This window comes from Chroicocephalus ridibundus, chromosome 12, assembly GCF_963924245.1.
Source record: "Chroicocephalus ridibundus chromosome 12, bChrRid1.1, whole genome shotgun sequence".
NCBI classification, from domain to species: domain Eukaryota; kingdom Metazoa; phylum Chordata; class Aves; order Charadriiformes; family Laridae; genus Chroicocephalus; species Chroicocephalus ridibundus.
In genome coordinates this window covers 15466842-15484641 of record NC_086295.1, presented here as the reverse complement: position 1 = coordinate 15484641, position 17800 = coordinate 15466842, and the positions used below count along the sequence as shown (strand labels likewise).

The 17800-nt window shown below is 49.3% G+C and overlaps 1 protein-coding gene across 3 annotated transcripts in view; it reads right to left on the bottom strand.

The window, feature by feature from the left end:
* The window catches only part of CBFA2T2 (CBFA2/RUNX1 partner transcriptional co-repressor 2), a 65922-nt gene that overhangs the window by 27256 nt on the left and 20866 nt on the right, over positions 1–17800 (bottom strand). Inside the window, exon 1 of one of the 3 annotated variants that reach the window (XM_063349689.1) lies at positions 15467–15958. The exons of the other annotated variants lie outside the window; for them this stretch is intronic. The gene's annotated coding sequence lies outside the window, so the exon portion shown is untranslated. Of the gene's footprint in view, positions 1–15466; positions 15959–17800 lie in introns of those variants that run through there. 3 annotated transcript variants of the gene reach the window in all.

Genomic DNA, 17800 nt, shown 5'->3' with positions numbered 1-17800 from the left:
ATTTACTCCTCCGCACTATTTACTTATCAGGCTAAAGCACTCTGAATGAAAAATGAAAGCCGTTACAGATATCAAACAGGCAATTATCACAATCATGGAAAAATTAGTTCTTAAAAGTCTCAGCCTGCTGCACGGCTCTCCAAATCCTCCGGCTCCGAGTGAAACAACGGTGGCGGGAGCAAACTTTCCAGATGGGAACATCTGTCTCTCATTTGCCGCAGGGAAGAAAACACCAGGAAGATTAACGGCTCCCGAGTCCGGTGGAGCCCAGACACAACACGTACAGAAGGGATACCATTTAGAAAGACTCGGAGCAACAGCTTGGTATCAAAGATTTATTTTTTTTTTTATGATTATTTTGTGGGGCTTCTACATACAGAGAAATGTTATGTCATGAAAAAAAAAGAGCGTGAGTTTCACTTACAGTAAATGCTATGTATAGTGAAAGCAAGAATTAAGTTAACCATGCTTACATGAATGATATAGAGCACTTTACCATCTCAGCTACTTTTTAGATATGAAGAGTCATTTAAACAGTTGGCTTTAAGGGGTTACCCCCCAAATTGGTCCTTCGCAGAGCAGCAAGGCCATGGATGGGGCGATTCGCCTCTCTGGGGTCCAGAGAGTGAACACCAGGCTTACTCCAGAGAGTAAAAAGTGACCCAACGCATAGGAAAATCACAGCTGAAGGACATGCTAACCCGGCCTGCCCGGCAATGCTAGCACCGAACGTCCTTTCCTCTTACTGGTATTCTTTAACCTCTGCTGCAGTTCAGGGGCCACATTTCTTGAGGCCCCATCCCTGGAGGGGTTCAAGGCCAGGTTGGACGGGGCTTGGAGCAACCTGGTCTGGTGGGAGGTGTCCCTGCCCATGGGAGTGGGGTTGGAACTAGATGGTCTTTAAGGTCCCTTCCAACTCTAAACGTTCTATGATTCTATGATTTACAAAGGTAGGCAGGCGTTTCAGCCAGGCTCCATCCTCTCCAGCCACCTACACACACACGATGCTGCCCCAACCGACGCGTCGGACACTAATGCTCACTTCTGCCATGGCAAGACGTGCAAACCATCGCCTGCACTTCAACACCAAAGCCACCAGCTGTGCCACCGCTCCACACCCAGCATCGGCGTGTCACAGCTTTCCTCCCCGTCTTCAACGTTGATCACTTTTCATCACGGAAGTATCCATTACAGCAACTCATAAACTCTTCTTATTTCTAATTAGCGGCCTAGTTCTTGATGCCTATTCAACCCACCAGTTTTAGTCAGCGTAAGCCCTCTCTGGAAGAGCACCAGCCTGGCGTACAGGCTAACAACATTAAATGCAGTTAACTCTGAAACAGGACCAGAGTGTTGAAAAAATAAAACTTCAGAACGGATGCAACTGCATTTAAAACTTTAGACTTTTGCAAGCAGTGGGTTTAAACCACAGTTGTGCGAAACTCTGCTGAAGTATAAAGAAAATAATTTGTTACCAGAAGTCCCACAGGTTATACAGAAGAACAACTGAGCACTGCAAATTTATGAGTGAAATTTTTTTTCTTCCTGTTTAGGCTAAACACTGTAAATAAAGCTGCAACTTTTGTACCTGTAAAATTTTGGGCGACCCAAAAAGGGGAAAAACCACAGTGAAACAAGTTCTAACTTTTGAAAGCGTTTTCCACCTTAACAGAGGCTTTGAGACAGCCTTTAGGATATGATTTTATCTTGCACTCATAAATCCTTTTAAAACTTGGATTGCTGGCCATTTAACAAGCAGCTCCACCCTTCTCCTGCTCTCCAGATGAAACACATATGCACTAAGCTCCATTTTGTTACCTTCCTCTCCAACCCAGCAGCATCAGAAAAAGCAGTGGTAGAGCCCAGGGAGCAGTGTTTAATTGGCATCCTCTTATTACTAATTAGCTCCGAGGGGCTCTCCACAGCTCGTAATGGTCAATAGAAATGCATCCACTGATTAAAACAGGCTTCAGAGCAGCAGAGATGCTGGATTGGACTCCGAGGAGCGACCCCACTGCAGGCGGGGGATCCCAGCCACCACCACAGCTCCCCGAGGAGAAGCCAGTGTGGGGCCACCACCGCGGCAGCCCTCACGGGGCTCCTCCGGTCCCGTGCTCCCGTGCTCCCGTGCTCCCCCAGGGAGCAGTCTGGAGGAGCCCAGGGACGCTGTAGGGTTGTCTCACCCAGGAGAAGCGTTCCCGGAGGGTTTTGGCTGCTATGCAGCTTCTCTGCAGCACGTCCTGCACAAGAGCCTCTCGCAAGCCCAGGGAAGTGGTGAAATCGTCATCCCTGGAGATATTTAAAAGATGGGCAGACGTGGTGCTCAGAGACATGGTTTAGTGATGGTTTTTGTCAGTGCTGGGTTGATGGTTGGACTCGATGATCTGAAAGGTTCCTTTCGACCTAGACGATTCTATGATTAGAGGTGTCTGAGCTGGCACAACATCAGCGTAAAATCCATCAGCAAAGACCTTGACAGAAGAGATTTAAGCCACAAATTCATGCCACTACCGCTCAACAAACGCCATTTGAGAGTCGGGGACCCTATGCCTCCTCAGCTGCCCCACTTTATTCTTTAACAAAAAAGTTCAGAAAAAGGGAATCTGCAAAAAGCATTTCAGCAGCAGCGCTGCGATTTTGCAGGGCTGGAGCCGAAGAGCCACCGGTGCCACACACATGGCAGGTCCAGAGCCACCGCACCGCAGCATAGCTCAGTGGTGGTGGGTGCAGACCCTGTTCCCTGCCTGGAGGCTGCAAAACACCCAGGGGAGTGCTGAGGGTCCGGCATTCCCACGGCTTCTCCAGGGAAGGCGCATTTCCAACCCAAGCCCCTTCCTGAGGGATTTTTGCTGGATCCTGCAAGCTTCCAGGCTGTGAGTTTGGTTCACTCCTGGAAGCTGGCGGGGGGGGGAAACAGTAAAAGCAACGGTCTATTCTGAGATACCAAGCTAGTGACCCTTCTTTTTCACCACCTGGTGTTTCATATCCCAGCTCTTAGTTTCGGTAGGAAAACTAAAGTTGTGGAAGAGGAGGTAATTTTCTAGCCAATTCCATAAGAAATTTAGCAGATGTCGAGGAAGATGCTGTTTCTGGGTCAGCGCAGCCCCTTTGCTTAAGGGCTTCCCACCAGCGGTCCCTCTCTGCTCACTGTGGGATGGATCCCTGCCCGATCGGGAGAGATCATTTAGGGAGCTTCCTTGGAGAGAAGCAGCATATCAAGTGGGGGCCATTTCACTCCCTGGTGCATTTTTAACCCAACTCCAAGCAGCAAAGTGGAGGTGTGAAGCACCGTGCCACAGTGCCGAGGGAACTGGGACCCCAACGCTTTGAGTCCTCTGCTCCCTGTTTGCTGCTGGGAACCAGTTTGGTCACACACAGCACCAGTTCCTACCAGGATGTTTGTATGGAAGTTCCTACAGATCGTTAAGAGGATCTTTCAGACCTATAGGTCTCCTGTCAAAAAAAATCCCTCTGCCCCAGACCTGAGGCTCCCGGCTGCAGACCTTCACTTCGACACCCATCTGCTCTCCAGCACGCCATGGGGAACTCCCACGTAGCTCACAACTTTGGGGATGAAAATTGCGGGTTTTCTGCTGCCCTTCAGAGCCCACGTGAACGAGGAGGGGCATCCAGAACCACCAGGGGCAGCTCCTGCGGGAGAGAAGAGCTGGTGTGGGCTGTGCTGCCCAGGGCACCCCAGCAGCACCCATGGGTGCTGCGATGGCATGGCCTGGGCTGGCAGAAAGCTGCTGACAGCAAGGTTTACTTGAGTTTTGTGTTGTCAGAGAACCCAGAAATGCCTCAACCACAGCAGCAAGGGGAAAACACAAGCCTCCTTCGGGAGAGACAGCCCTTGTCTATACATGATCCCGCCTCACTTGCCTTGCTGGGTGCCACAAATACAAGCATCCTCCAGGATGTGGACAAGTTCTGGGTCCTGCACTACTCGGCCTGACCGGTCAGGCAAACACAGACACACCTCGGGGAAACACGGAGCCTGCACAGGGAAGAGCCATCCCGAGCACCTCGCAGGTTCATACCGCACAGGGTAAAAGTACAACAGCTTCAAAATCATTAGAGGAAATGGTCTCGTTTAAAGTAAGTGGATGGATTAAAAACCACCACAAATTCCCCTCAAAATCATCCAGTAATTGAAGATTTAAGAACTTTAAACCTGTTTACTAAAGACGTACAGGAGGAGGTTTAAGTCAGAATCCTTAAAACAATTTAAGAATACATCCCTCTCGCAGTCCTCCATCTCCCAAGCGCTGCTGCTTGCTGAGTTGGTTCCCACCACTATAAATCAACATAAAAAACACCACTGACCTCAAAAAAATAGCCAGTACTGAGTAAACCTGCACTTCTTATAGCATCACTAATGCCGCTGAGCATGTGGGGATCTGAAGCTGATGAGAACTGGTCCAGCAGATCCGGTGTCTAAGGGGTGAGGGTATCCAGTGAGTAGAAAAGATTCAAATTGAGTAATACAGTAACTGAGATAAAAAAAGTCTATGCGTACAAGACAGACCTAAAGTACCGGCGCCAGCAGCCGAAGCATCACTACCAGTAAATGTTAAACAACGCCACTTGAAAAATGCAAGGCCATTTCTTAAAGAAGTGAGAAGATCTCAAGGCAGAACACCGCATTTAATCCATAACATCAATTAGACCACAGAGGCGCACAAATAATACCGAGGACACCCAAAGCTATTACGAAAAGCCTAAATTAAACTAGAAAAAACCAAAACTGTTTGTTAAACACAGAACAGGTACAAGCCCTGACCACCCGGAGAAGGAAGCAGTCCAGAAGCTGATAGTCAAAAGGGCTAGTTTAGGTGAAAACAATGGTCATTTATGCAAAACCGAAACAAAACAGAAATTCAACGCAAAACAAACCACCATCCAAGTTCTGCCACAAACCCCAAATGAAGCAATTCAGGAAGGACACGGGGAAAACAATCCCCCTTGGGTCCCTAAATTTTCTTCTCTTTCCCAAGTATAAAGCAGAGCCCAACAGAGCCTCCCTTCTCTGGACGGAGGCTGAAGGGCAGGAGCTCACCCACCACCAGCCAGTCCAGGGCTGAAGTTCCACCAATCTGGGCAAGTTGTCCAAGAAATCAAGGAGGAACTTGGAAAAGACTCGGGAAGTCATTTTCATCCCCATTATTTACAACTTCCTACAAGTGCCAAAGTCCGAACCGAGGACCACAAGTGTTCCTCACCCCACAACCCGCTGTGACTTTACTACTGCAGCCCTTGCACTGATGCCAGCAGTGCTGCAGGCACTAACGCCCATCTTCCTACCCTGTCAATGTACCTAAGGTCGGCAAGACTCACTAATCATACCATAACTCACGCTGGCTCTCTTTAGAGAGCACGCCTCATTCACTTGGGCGCTAAGTACACTCACTGCTGCCCAGCTAATATTCCCTCCCGATCAATGACACACAGAGGAGCCCTGCCAAGATGACAATTCTGCCTCTTATAAAACACCCCTCACATCACTACACAAAGAGCTCTTCCCTTTCGCCCCAAACCCCATCAGCATGTGGAAAGCTTTCCACCGTCCTATGGAGCCAGAAGCATAGAAGCAACACATTTAGGGAGGGCGATGAGAGGTGTTTTGGAGCCTGAGGATGTAGATAGGCACCTACCTACACACCTTTAGGAGTGGGACCACTGGTGCGGTGCTGGAGCACCACAGAATGGTTTGCGTAGGAAGGCACCTTAAAGACCATCTCATTCCAACCCCTCTGCCCCAGGCAGGGACACCCCCCACCAGACCAGGCTGCTCAAAGCCCCGTCCAACCTGGCCTTGAACCCCTCCATGGATGGGGCAGCCACAGCTTCTCTGGGCAACCAGGGCCAGGGTCTTACCACCCTCAGAGTGAAGAATTTCTTCCTTGTTTCTAGTCTAAATCTCCCCTTTCGGTTTAAATCTCCCTTTTCAGTTTCCCCCCTGTCCTATCACTACACTCCCTCATAAGGAGTTCCTATATGTCCCCTTTCGGGACTGGAAGGGGCTCTAAGGTCTCCCTGGAGCCTCCTCTTCTCCAGGCTGAAACCCCCAACTCCCTCAGCCTGTCCTCACAGCAGAGGGGCTCCAGCTCTTGGAGCATCTTCGTGGCCTCCTCTGGACCTGTTTCAACAGGTCCATGTCCTTTCTGTGCTGAACCAGCATCTCCTGCAGAGCCCAGGCACAGAGAGACGGGGGAGGACGGCAGAGCCATTAAAGCTCACTACTTCGTGGTCTCTTCAGGGAACGAGCCCAACAGAGATGGTCAGTCAGCAGTAACTGGCTCTGCTGTGCCTCCTCCCTCTCTCTCTCCTGGGCAGCAAAGGAGAAGATTTTCCATGGATAACCTCTGGAGATTCAATGATGCACAGGTACCAGAGAGTGAAGGTGTTGGCTCAGCTACTGATGCATTTGCATTCAAAGCATGATGCTGCAACACAGCTCAGAGAAGACTTCCCAACTCGCCACTCTTAGGGTTGTCCTAAACTAGTTACCACTAACCTGCATTAAACCTGCTCACCATCAACTGTAGCCCAAGGGAAAGGCGACATCAACCAAGAAGCACAACCATCAGAATTGCAAACCCAGAAAAGAGAAAGCCCACCCCACAAACAAACAAACAAAAAAAACCAACCCAAGTTTAGTTTAAACTCCTATTTTCCTCCCACGGTCACAGCAAAGCCTGTGACACAGTGCCTATAAATTTCTGCTAATGATGCGGCAGCAAGGCAGAGACCCATCTGTGCTCGGGCACAGGTGAGACTTTTCACTATCGTGTAAGTGCAGGCTGCCTTTCAATTACACTCACCAGCCCATTAGGCAAATTAGATTTGCATATGAGAGGATAACTAGAAAGTCAAGAAATAGGCCCTGAAGTAAAATACGTTTTATAACCTACATATCCCTGGGAGGCTGTGGACTGTAAGTTTGCTGTTCAACCCAGGGCTGTATTTGATGTTCGTGTTCGCCAGGTTTCTGCTCTCAGTGCTGGCGTATTTTTGAGGACAGTCTCCCCACCACGCAGAACTGAAGCCAGACAAAGACATCTGCGTACCCCGCATCCCCACCTCCCTAAGAGCATGCCCGTTTCCGCGGGGCTTCGCAGCATTTGCAGGTTCTGCCTTGCAGTGCGCTTGACAGTAGATTAAAATATTACTGGCCCCAGAGAATTTATATTGATTCCACCTGGGTTGCAATAAATATACCACCAAACTATAGAACTATTTCCAGCACGCGACAGAATTACTTCCAGCACCCTAAGAAGGTGCATTGGCACATGCTGCCCAGCAGTATGGCATTACACTGGTGTCCCATGTCACCAGAGACATTTGTGTGGACTAAATGGTCCTGCTCAGGTGATCCTGAAGAATTAATCTGCCTGCACCTACTTGTTTTTTTTTTTTTCCCTGGTGAGTGTATGCAAAACAGAGACAACCTAGCTCATCTCCCAGAATCCAGATGGCACTTGCAAACCTTGTCTGTGTATCAAATGTTGTTTTTTAGATCAAGTGTCCCTGGTTGACAACACAGAACTTCACGATGCTATCTTTAGAGAGGCTTCTCTGCAATGATACACCCTTTGAGCATACGTTACAGGGAATATGCTAATGTGGCAGGGCGTTTTCAGCGGTCGCAAATGTATCTGCTTCTGGGAGCTCAGATACCCCCGAACAAGCTGAGCCTGGCTGAAGAAGAAGGGTCATCCAGTTCCCCTTTGAACACCAAGCCCCTACAGAAAAGATGAGTCAACAAGTTAAAATTGCAGTGAAAGGTTAACGTACAGCACTGGAGAGATGCAGGATGAGCTCATGGCAAAGTCCACTCACACACAAGAATTATGCTTACCAAAAACCCCTACCAAATGAGTTAGAGTAGCTGAAAACAGCTAGCAAGATCATAGAATCACAGGATGGCTTGGGTTGGAAGGGACCTTAAAGATCACGTTGTTCCAACCCCTTGCCATGGGCAGGGACACCTCCCACCAGAGATCCGAGGCTTTTCATTCCTTCATTTCAGATCCGAGGCTTTTCATTCCTTCATTTCTCCTACAGGTTTAGAGATTCTTACCATACTTTCCTGTTCATCTAAATGCAAGGGTCTGATAATAAACCAATGGTTTTCTTCCTCAAAGTCTTCATTTCCTCCTCCAGATTTCATGTAAAGATAAAAGCAGCACATGCAAAGTAACTTCTTTTTTTTTTTTTTAAACAGTCCATTAATAGAGAACAAAACTCCACGAAACTTTCAGTTTCACGCATTCCTGAGATGCTAATGTTACCCTCAAAAAAAAGTTAGTATTAGCTGTTAGAAATAACACTACCACCACCAAAACCCCCACCATCCGGAGTTGCTTTCTACGCTCCTTGGCTCCAAGAACAAGAATCATTACCTGCACGTGAAAAAGCATGGAAAACCCCTGACCTGTACACACTCCCACTAAGCAGCAAAATGGCATTACAAAAGCCGGGAGAAGACAAAGGCGGCTGCAGAAACAGCGAAGGTTGTGATACAGCTCATCCCCACGATCAGAAGGTGACATCCCCAGGATCAGAAGGTGACACCACCAGCAGGGAGGTGGCTGAAATAACCCCTTGCGCCCGCTGCTGAAAAGAACATTTCAGAACCGTGACATCAGGTAAAGCAGCTTCTTTTGAAAAAAAGAAAGTGATCCAGGAGGTAGCTCTTTCCATATTGCAGGCGCTCACAGTAAACACCATATGGCCTGTTAATTTAATTAGGGAGAAGAAACCCCCTAAGTTTGAGATTTGACTTTGAAGGGTTTAAAACAAGCATGAGGAAAATCGCTCAAGATGCTCTATTAGGTTGCCTTGCTAGCTTCATCCATCCTTCTAGCTGGTGGCACCTGATCTAGCTGGTGGCTCTCCCCATGCTGCACAGCCTCTCTAAGGGGCTGATTTAATATTTTATTTCAGAAGTCCACTACCAGATGTGCACAACCTACACCATTGCACCTGCAGGGCTGCTTCCCAGGAAGATCTGGGTGGTCCATGCCAGGCAGCCAAGCCAGCACGGGTCTGTATCAGGAAGGAGTTACGTGCGGTAAATAACCCGAGTACTTCAGCTAAACCCATCTCCTCAAATGCCAACTGGATTTTTTATTTTAAATCCTTCTCACAAACTACATTGGCAGGTCCCACCCATCAAGGCAGGCTCGACCTCAAGGTGGAGGTCAACCTGACAAATGCCAAAGAACCAAAGCTGAAAACATCTTAGGACAAGTCCATTGCCCATCCGTACGCAAGTTTGCATTCGTAATCTTGAGGTCAACCAATCAAGCCCCAGCCGTTCTCAAAGACTTCTTTATATAAGCAAAGACTCAACTGCAGCATCTACTCCCAGAGTAGCAACAGGGACTCTTTGCCCAAAGGGGCTGGGTTATCAGAACAAAAAGTCATTGTCTGTTTTGAACAGAGCTTCCATGTGAAAGACATGGGGGGGGGAGAAAATGGAAATTCCCGTCTCTGACTTGGGGAGAAAGCCAGTCTTGAGACTTGACCATCCCAAATATCCTAATGCGGTTCCTCCGCTGGTAGGAGCTATTTACTAAAGACTCATCATAACCTGAAAAAAAAAGTGGAGAAGTAAAAAAAGTCTGTACTGATTTCCTCGGTTTTTTTGCTTCAGTCTGGACGATTCACAGTTGTTAACTGGTTGCTCTGAGGAGAGAGGAGAACTTCTAGGATCTTTTCTAGACAGAGGTTCGTATCCATATGTCTATACTGCAACAGCAGGCTGTGGCACCGCCATCACACCAGGTCTCAGCCTGAGTGGTCCAGGGCTGCTCAGTCCATCACCAGCAGGGAACAACGCAGACCCCATGGAAGTGGCTGTAGAAGCATCACCAAGAATGTAAAGACACAAAAGCTACTGATTATCTATGAAATAGTCTCACAAGCCATAAACGCTGAGGCTTGTGGGTTTTTGATGGGCTTTCATCTTAAAGCAGCCTGTTCAGGCACAGGCAGTACCATGCAACACCTTGGTCATGGTGCTTTGCAGACCATCTTCCCCCAGCAAGCTGCTCTGTCTGGAGCCACCAGCACAAACCTCATCAGCCAAAACGCTGGAGCACAACCAAACTCCTTTTGGGAGGCTCAGTGCATCATAAGGGAAACCCAACGTTTCTCCACAGAGGTGTATCTCCAAGGAACTGACCTCCAGACTTGGACAGGGCTTTGTCACCCAAGTTGTTTGGACAGAAGCACAGAGGAAAGCTATGCTTGATGCCTACACCACAGAGACAAGCTGCCACTCTCCTCCATTCCTGCCTGGCACAAAGTAGGCTGTGTGGGCTGGTCCCCTCATCACGGGACGTGACCCACCCGTACTCCTTAATGGAGATGCTCCCTGCCGCTGCAGGGCACCTTCATTTTTAAGTCCTAGGTAGGGCAGCAAGAGATGACCCACTCCCTCTACTAACTGCAGCACATCCCACCTCGGGGCCAACCCAGGCTGCTCCGTGCTGCTCTGCCAGCGAGAAATCCAGAAGAGATTTTGGGGGTTTGGGGTTTCATGCAACCTGCTGTCCTGTGGATGAATCGTACCAGGAAAAAAAAAAAAAAAAAAAAAAGCACATTGTTCCTAGAATTTTGTAACATCTGTTGGCATGTGGTTTCTTTGGCTCCTTTCAACAGTTGACTACACTCACAAATTAACAACCAACTTACACAATTTTTTTTTCTTTTCTGTCCAGACTCAGGTTGTGATCTGCGTGTCTGTTTAATAGGTGTGCCACAGCAATATGCCAGAGGCCAGAATTTCCCATTTTCTAGTAAAAAAACCCCCACATAACCGAACATCTAAAGCCCAGCAGACTTCTTCCTGCTAGCAAGGAAACCTCCTCTCAGGACACTGCAAAGATTTAATTTACTACCAATTGCCCTCTGGTTATTTTACATTTATGGGGTGGGGGCTGAAGAAAGGAAGAGAGCAGGGAGAGGGTGTAATTAGCTTTGCTTGTAAAATGTTCATCCCAGTTGTAATAGCAACTGGAGCCTATCGGGGGCTTAATAGATTTCAGGGTTTTGTTCGTCGTGAGCGCTTAAGTGTCTGTGTGGGGTGGGGGGAATAAAAAAGGGGAAAAAAAAGTATAAAAAAAAAAATAATCAATAAGTGGATCCTACTTCTTGCCACAACCCCATATGGAAGTAATCAAGCACAAGGGTGGCAGCTGGGGCCAATAACAGTCACCTGCAGTTGAGGGACATGGGGGTTTCGGATGGGTTTTTAATGCTAATTTCCTGGAGAAACAATGAAGGAGCGGGCGCAGAGCGGCAGCCGAGGGTGGATGAATAGGGACCAGCCGGAACAATGGCTGCACCTGGTGCCGGGAGCAGCGGCACAGAGCCGGCACGCGGCCACAGCGCACGGCACATCTGTTCCCCGCACAATAACCCGCTCCCCTCGATGCTCCGCCAGCATCCTAACTAATACCAGCTCTTTAAACATTCACAGCTTGCTGCGGAGCAACAGGTTTGAGCTGTTTCGGGGCTGCTCCTCCTCCTCCCCTCATTTGGGGCAAGCTCAATGACAGTTATCAATACTTTTGGGGCTTGCTTGTGTTTTTTTGGTGAAAGAGATGCCTTTGAAAGGGATGGCCATGCAGCATCCCGTCCTCAGGTTGTGGCGTCCTGTTGCTGGAAGAAAAACTGACTCTTGGCTTTGTAGTTTCCATAGGACCAGAGAGGAACCCAGCAGCAGATCTGCAACAGTCCTGGTTCTTCCACGTGGTCTTGTGGCCACCTGCAACTGTCCTTCTTCAACAGCACAAGTCCTGCCACGGCCACGAAAGACAGGAGTCCTGCAGCCGGGAGCGCGCCAAGGAAATTCAATACACATTATTCTAAAACCTTAAGCTTGGCTTATAAAAATGCCACTGCCCAGCCCAATAAAAGGCACGATAGTTACACTTTAAAATGCTTTGAAACCTCTGAAATCGCTATTGTCCTTTCGGACGTAAGCTGCCGACACACAAAGCAGCGCTAAGGTCAAGGTCTTGCCTCAGAAAATTGCTTGCAGACCCCAGAACTGAACACAAGCCTCTCCGTGCTGCACTTTAACTGCGGGATCATCGCTCACCAGTTCTTCCCAGCTTCTCCCCTTGCTCTCAACAAAGGGTTTTCCAGCCATTCCCTGAACGCTGCATGAATTAAGACAGTCTCCATCATAAAAATAAAAGTTGAACAAGCTCCCAGAGACCTGCAGTGATGCTGCCCCCAGGGACCGCTCTGAAGTGTCTGTCGAAACACATTTCATACCTAGCTTCTAACAAGCAATCCAATATGGAAATAGTCAGTAGACGCCAGGGTAAAGGCAAGCTCAGAATCTAGCCCAGACCAAGTACAGATAAGCCAGCTCTTTTTATGGGTAAAAACCCAACAGGCAACAGATTACAACCATCTCCTGTTCAGATTTAAAAACTAACCAGTGTTGCCTTAAATCTGCTACATATGCCCAAGTCCTCAAATGACTTTCTTCAGTTATCCAGTTATACTATAAACATCGCACATACACGTCAAACAAATCTTGTTTTTTGTCCAAACCCTAAAAAAAAAAAAACACAGAGCTGGAAAAAAACCCAAGAGGCCACCTGGCTCGTCTGTCCCCACGCGTAACCGTGGGAGAGAGAAATGCTGCTGATGGTTACTGCGTTTCTGGGGCAATTTGGGGACCAAAGAGCTGGCTGCCTTGAAAGCTCAGCTCCCGGATTCAAACCACACTCTTTCCCTCTCACCTCCTGTCCCCCACGATAACCGCTACAAGCCAAAATCCACCGTGAGCGACATGTGACAAAGCCCTGTGAAGCAGCAGTAAAATAATTTGGGAGTCACACACCAGGCGGCATTAAGGAGTGAAACCCCGCTCTCTCGGGGACACTGGTCCTGTAAGACTAAGAGGCATAAAACAGAAGAAAAAAAAAAAAAAAAGCCCCAAGAGCCTGACCCACACAGTTCACGGGCGAAAAACTCCCTTGGCTTTTGGCTTCAGCGGGTTTGAACAAGCCTCTGCAAAAACCAGCAGATGCAACTTGCGAAAATAGCAGCATCTTGGAAATAAGCAGGGGCCGTGGCTCCAGTCCCCGGGCAGAGCAGAACCCGACTTGGCAGCACTGTTTTGGCCTTTTCACTATTAAATGGAGTTTCTGCTCTTTTCCTCGGGGCATTCCCCGTGTAATAGACTTCTCAGATTAACGATTTATTCTCCTTGCCTTGAGCAATTCGGCTCCTTCCTCAGACCCTTCAAATCCTTCACTTGGCTTCCTGCACTTTCCTGTTGGCAATATTTGCTCAAACTGCTTTTGCTTTGCCCCTTTTACCTTTTTTCTTACACTGGGGTCTCTTAGTTTTGCATTATTTGCAGGTTTCTCTAAGGGGTGGACGTGCTGGGTTAGGGCTACCCGGCTGGGGAGGACCCGCAGTCCCAAAAATCAGGCTAGACATCTTCAATAGTGAAAATCACACCATCCAGCAGACAATTCTGGGGGGAGGGGGGGAAGAGGCGGCTTTACTTGGATGTGCTACCCCATTTCTGTAAAATCCTTACGACTGGCCACCCTGTTCCCCAAATTACAACACCTCTCTCACCTAAGCACTCAGCTCATCAGGCACCCCAAATTATTTCCAAAAATAGAGGGACCTGAGAAGAAGAAAAGTTTCCTGCAGGGCTTGAGCAAGACACCGGCAAATTAGTTGTTTAATGGCCAAATCATGCCACCCTGATGCCGGCAAAACTTCCGTCTGCTTAATCAGAGCCCGACCTGCAAAGACACCGCAGGAGCAGATGCTCCAACACGCTGCGTTGCGCTCACAAATTCGAGAGGTCTTTGGGAGAGCCGCAGCAGAGGAGCACGGCTCTTTGCTTTTAGATATTGTCACACGGTACGGCTTTGCCGGAGATTTTTTTGGTTTTCATTCCCCGCTTTGTGCCGATGCACTTTGAGACATTGAAATCGCGGAGCGGCACACGCTCCTTCTGCCTCCTCTCCGGGGACAGCGAGGGACGCATAGGAGGTGTTTGGTGTGTCTGTAGGCGCAGACTTACAATATATATATTTTAAAAGCCTATACCCAGATGCTTGCACGCTGCAAGAGAAGGAAAACCTTCAGGTGACTCATGCAGCGGCCGAACCAGCCCATGCGGCAGCGCAGCACCCTGCCAGGGAGCCCGGCCAGGCTGCACCGCTCTCTCCCCAGGGAAACCCTGTCATTTGGCACGCTTAAACCCAACCCCGACAAAACAACGGCAAAGTGCCCCAAAGGGAATCATCCAGCATCCAGACAGCCTCGCAAATCCTCCTCTCTCTATTTTTTCCAGCTTGATAGCAAGCTATCCTCAGCCACATTTTAGCTCCCCAAACTTTGAGTGCTGATTTTGGTGCATCTCCTGGATTTCTCCGGCACATAAAATGGACTGCGAGTACTGTCGTGCGGGAGCAGAGTGCTGCAGCAGGGAGGGGAATAGAAAAAAAATAAAGCTGATAATATTTTGCAGAGCATACACCCAGGGCAGCAGCTCAGCAAATGTGCAACAGAGGGATCTTTACAACAAGCTGCTCCGGAGGGTCGGAGGAGAAATTTCAACTGCTGAACCCTCCCAAAATAAAAAGGAGGGGGGGGGGGGGGAAGTGCAGGTTTAAAATACATCTGCAGCATTGGGAGATTACAATGGAATAAGAGAAAACAGAGCAGTCTGCAGCCCGACAGCAAAAATATATAGGGCAGGGAGGTCTGTTCCGGTATCACAAAATTGATCGGGAGAGATTTAGATGCTGGTAGCATCAGTTGCTGCTCGAAGAGCGTAAAGACAAAAAGGGAGCAGCCTCTGCCACAATGCAGAGAAGGACTGAAAACATAGAGAAAATTAAGGAAATTTGGGAGCCGATGGAAGATAAACCTCTGCAGATTTACCTCCCCAGCTCCAATATCAGCATGCAGCACTGAGAGTAAGGCTAGGCACAGCAGAAAACCCACATTCTGCTAAAACACACAAAAAACCTTCCTGCTTTTCCATTTCCCTAGAAAATGCTGAATCCTTCTGCTCAAAGGCAGGGGGTGCGGGGGGGGAGGGAATAAAAATAAGGAAAAAACCCCAAAAAACATTCCATAGCAACACAGAGTGAGCTCCAACACAGCTCTCCTCAGAGAGTTTAGTATTTTTTGAGCTGCAGAAGCCAGGCATGCAGCCGGCTCCTCTATTGAAGTTGCCCCCACTGCAGTGGGGGGGAGGCAGAAGCCCCCCGCCCACATTCGCTCCCACCCTCTCCCTCTACCTGTGCTCAAGGTTGAGGCTCTCTCCAGCGCGCCGCCGAAACCCACCTCGCTCTTCAAACCTCCTCGGCGGCTGAGAATCCCCCCCGAGCATCCCCCGCCGCCCCCCGAGACGCTGTGCCCTCCCCAGCCCCCTTTAAAAATAGAGCCATCCATCGCTCACCCTAAACAGGGAGGTTGCGACGATCCAGCTGCTGTTGAATACACCTAGTTTCTTTGAAATATAAATAAAAGCGCTCTTCCTCCTCCTCCGCTCGAGATCTTCCAGCGCAGCCGGAGCCCAGCCTGCCTTCTCCTTTCATTAGCTGGACATGTGTCAGGTCCCGCACATCTGCGATTTCTCACCGCCTGGAGCCGCCTGTCCGATTCCAGGGAAACACAGATGGATCCCAGATGGGAAGGTCCTGCCAAACAGACCAGCTCTCCACCTTGCCAGAATACCCAGCTTAGAGGCACACACCCTCGGCTCCCTGCCTGCTCCCTGCCTGCGCCGCGCTGCTGCCAGGCTGCTCGCCAGCTGATGTCACCGAGCACACACCTACCAGCGCCGACATTAACTTCTTAAATACACGGAATTTCTTTATGGCCGGCAATAACAGCGAGAGACAGCGGCGGCGAGAGGAAAAGGAAGGCTTGGCCGGTCCTTTCCACAGGAGAGACCCTCCCCAAATGGGTTCTGCCTGACGCAGCGTCGGGTGTAAACCAGCCGGCGGCTCAGCCCTCAATTTTGAAATGTGGATAAGCTGTTGGGTAAACGAGCGAATTAATTTTTTCTGAAGGTTTCCCTGTAAAAACTCCCCTCCAAGCCCCAGCGCCAGAGTTTGCCGCACTGGAAAGCTGCTGGCATGTGTTAGCAATTAGAAGCAACAACAAGATAACAAGATACTGATGTTGCAAGGGTACCAAAGCAGGACTGGAAAATTCAAAGGAAGAGCAATTAAATGTGTAACATATTACTCGGCTCAAAGAGGAAGTGTTAAAGGAAAATGTAAATCCAAAATGTTTTATACGGGGAGTAAACTCCACCAGGGATCTCACAGCAGCAAGGGAGGCTTGTAACAGAAACCCACTGGACACAACCACATTTGACCATTTTTCCGCCCCTAAATACACAGCTCTGCCACCTCCAACCCCCCCTGGTAATTTGTGAATAGCCGCTGCCCGAGGTGTGGCGTGAACAACAGACATTAACTGGAGGCCCCTGACTAATCCCATCAGCACAGCACCATTCACCACCAGCCAGGCGCTGGGGAAACACGGATTTACCCAACAGCGTTCCTCGCCATGCAGAGCGGCGTCCCCAGTTGCCCGTGGCACTGCCCGGGAGAAGGGACAACCACCCCTCCCGTTACTGTCCAAACCATCCTCCCCATGCCATCCTCCTCCCAGCTCCCATAAAACCACCCGACGAGGAGAAGCGACGTTTACGTTTTGCTTGCAGACCAGGCACATTTTAAGATCTCAGGAGGGATTCACCGCTCCAGCCCATGTTTCCCTGAGCTGAGCAGGTTCAGGTCTCAACATAACCCTTTCCAGATCTTTGCAGGCAACACCACCTCTCTCTCCAGCTGCCTTTTTGAGAACCAGAGACCTAGTTCCATGCCAGGACAGCGAACTAAAAGCCCACCCATTGCCCAAGCTGAGGGATGCTGGTTTTTTAAAAGCCCAGAAATCACACGAGCTGAATTCTCCACAGTTGGTATAAGCGTGGCGGGATATTTACTCGCCCACAGGCAGCAAAATGCTTCTTTTTATGAAATTTCCAACACTTTGGTAGGCTACTGCTAACTGCCAAGCCATGTCCATAAACCTTCTAAAAGCGCTGCCCCCCGGCATCCCACCTAACCCTTCACCCCCGGCTTCTCTGCCTCTTCCTCCTAATTAGTTTAAGGTACCTCTGTTTCCCTTTGGGAGGGGAAAAGGCTGTAAACGAAAAAAAAAAAAACCGCTTAAAGGAAGTATTAAAAAGCATTGTGCGAGCAGGCATGGCATGTGTCATGAAGCCATGGGCCATGTTTTTCTCCCGCAGAGGACAGGACCCCCAGCACAGGCAGGATGCTGGATGGTAACTGGGGGGAGGCGACGATAGCTGGGGGGAGCCATTCGGGCGTTGTAGGAGGGCAAGAAGCTGCTCCAGCCTTGGCTGGGCGAACGCGTCGCTGCCAGGAGGGCAGCTTGAGGGGGCACAGATTTACAGCTACCCCCTCCACCTCCAAATGTCAATTAAGAGCAGCAATTTCCAATGCTTCAGTTAAAAAAAAAAGCGGATCAGGGTCAAGCACCAGCTCACAAATACCTGGAGCAGCCTGAGAAGCGATGCTCGGGCAGCAAAGCGGGGTGGGAAGGGGCAGATCCAGCAGCAACTCCTGGTTCCCCCCTGCATTCTGCACCCCGGTCCCCGCTGGCAGGGCTCCTGGCAAGGCACGTCCATAAAACATTTAATTTCAGAAAGTTTCGCTCGCTGGGGCTTCTGACACTTTTTTTGATGAAGGTTGCG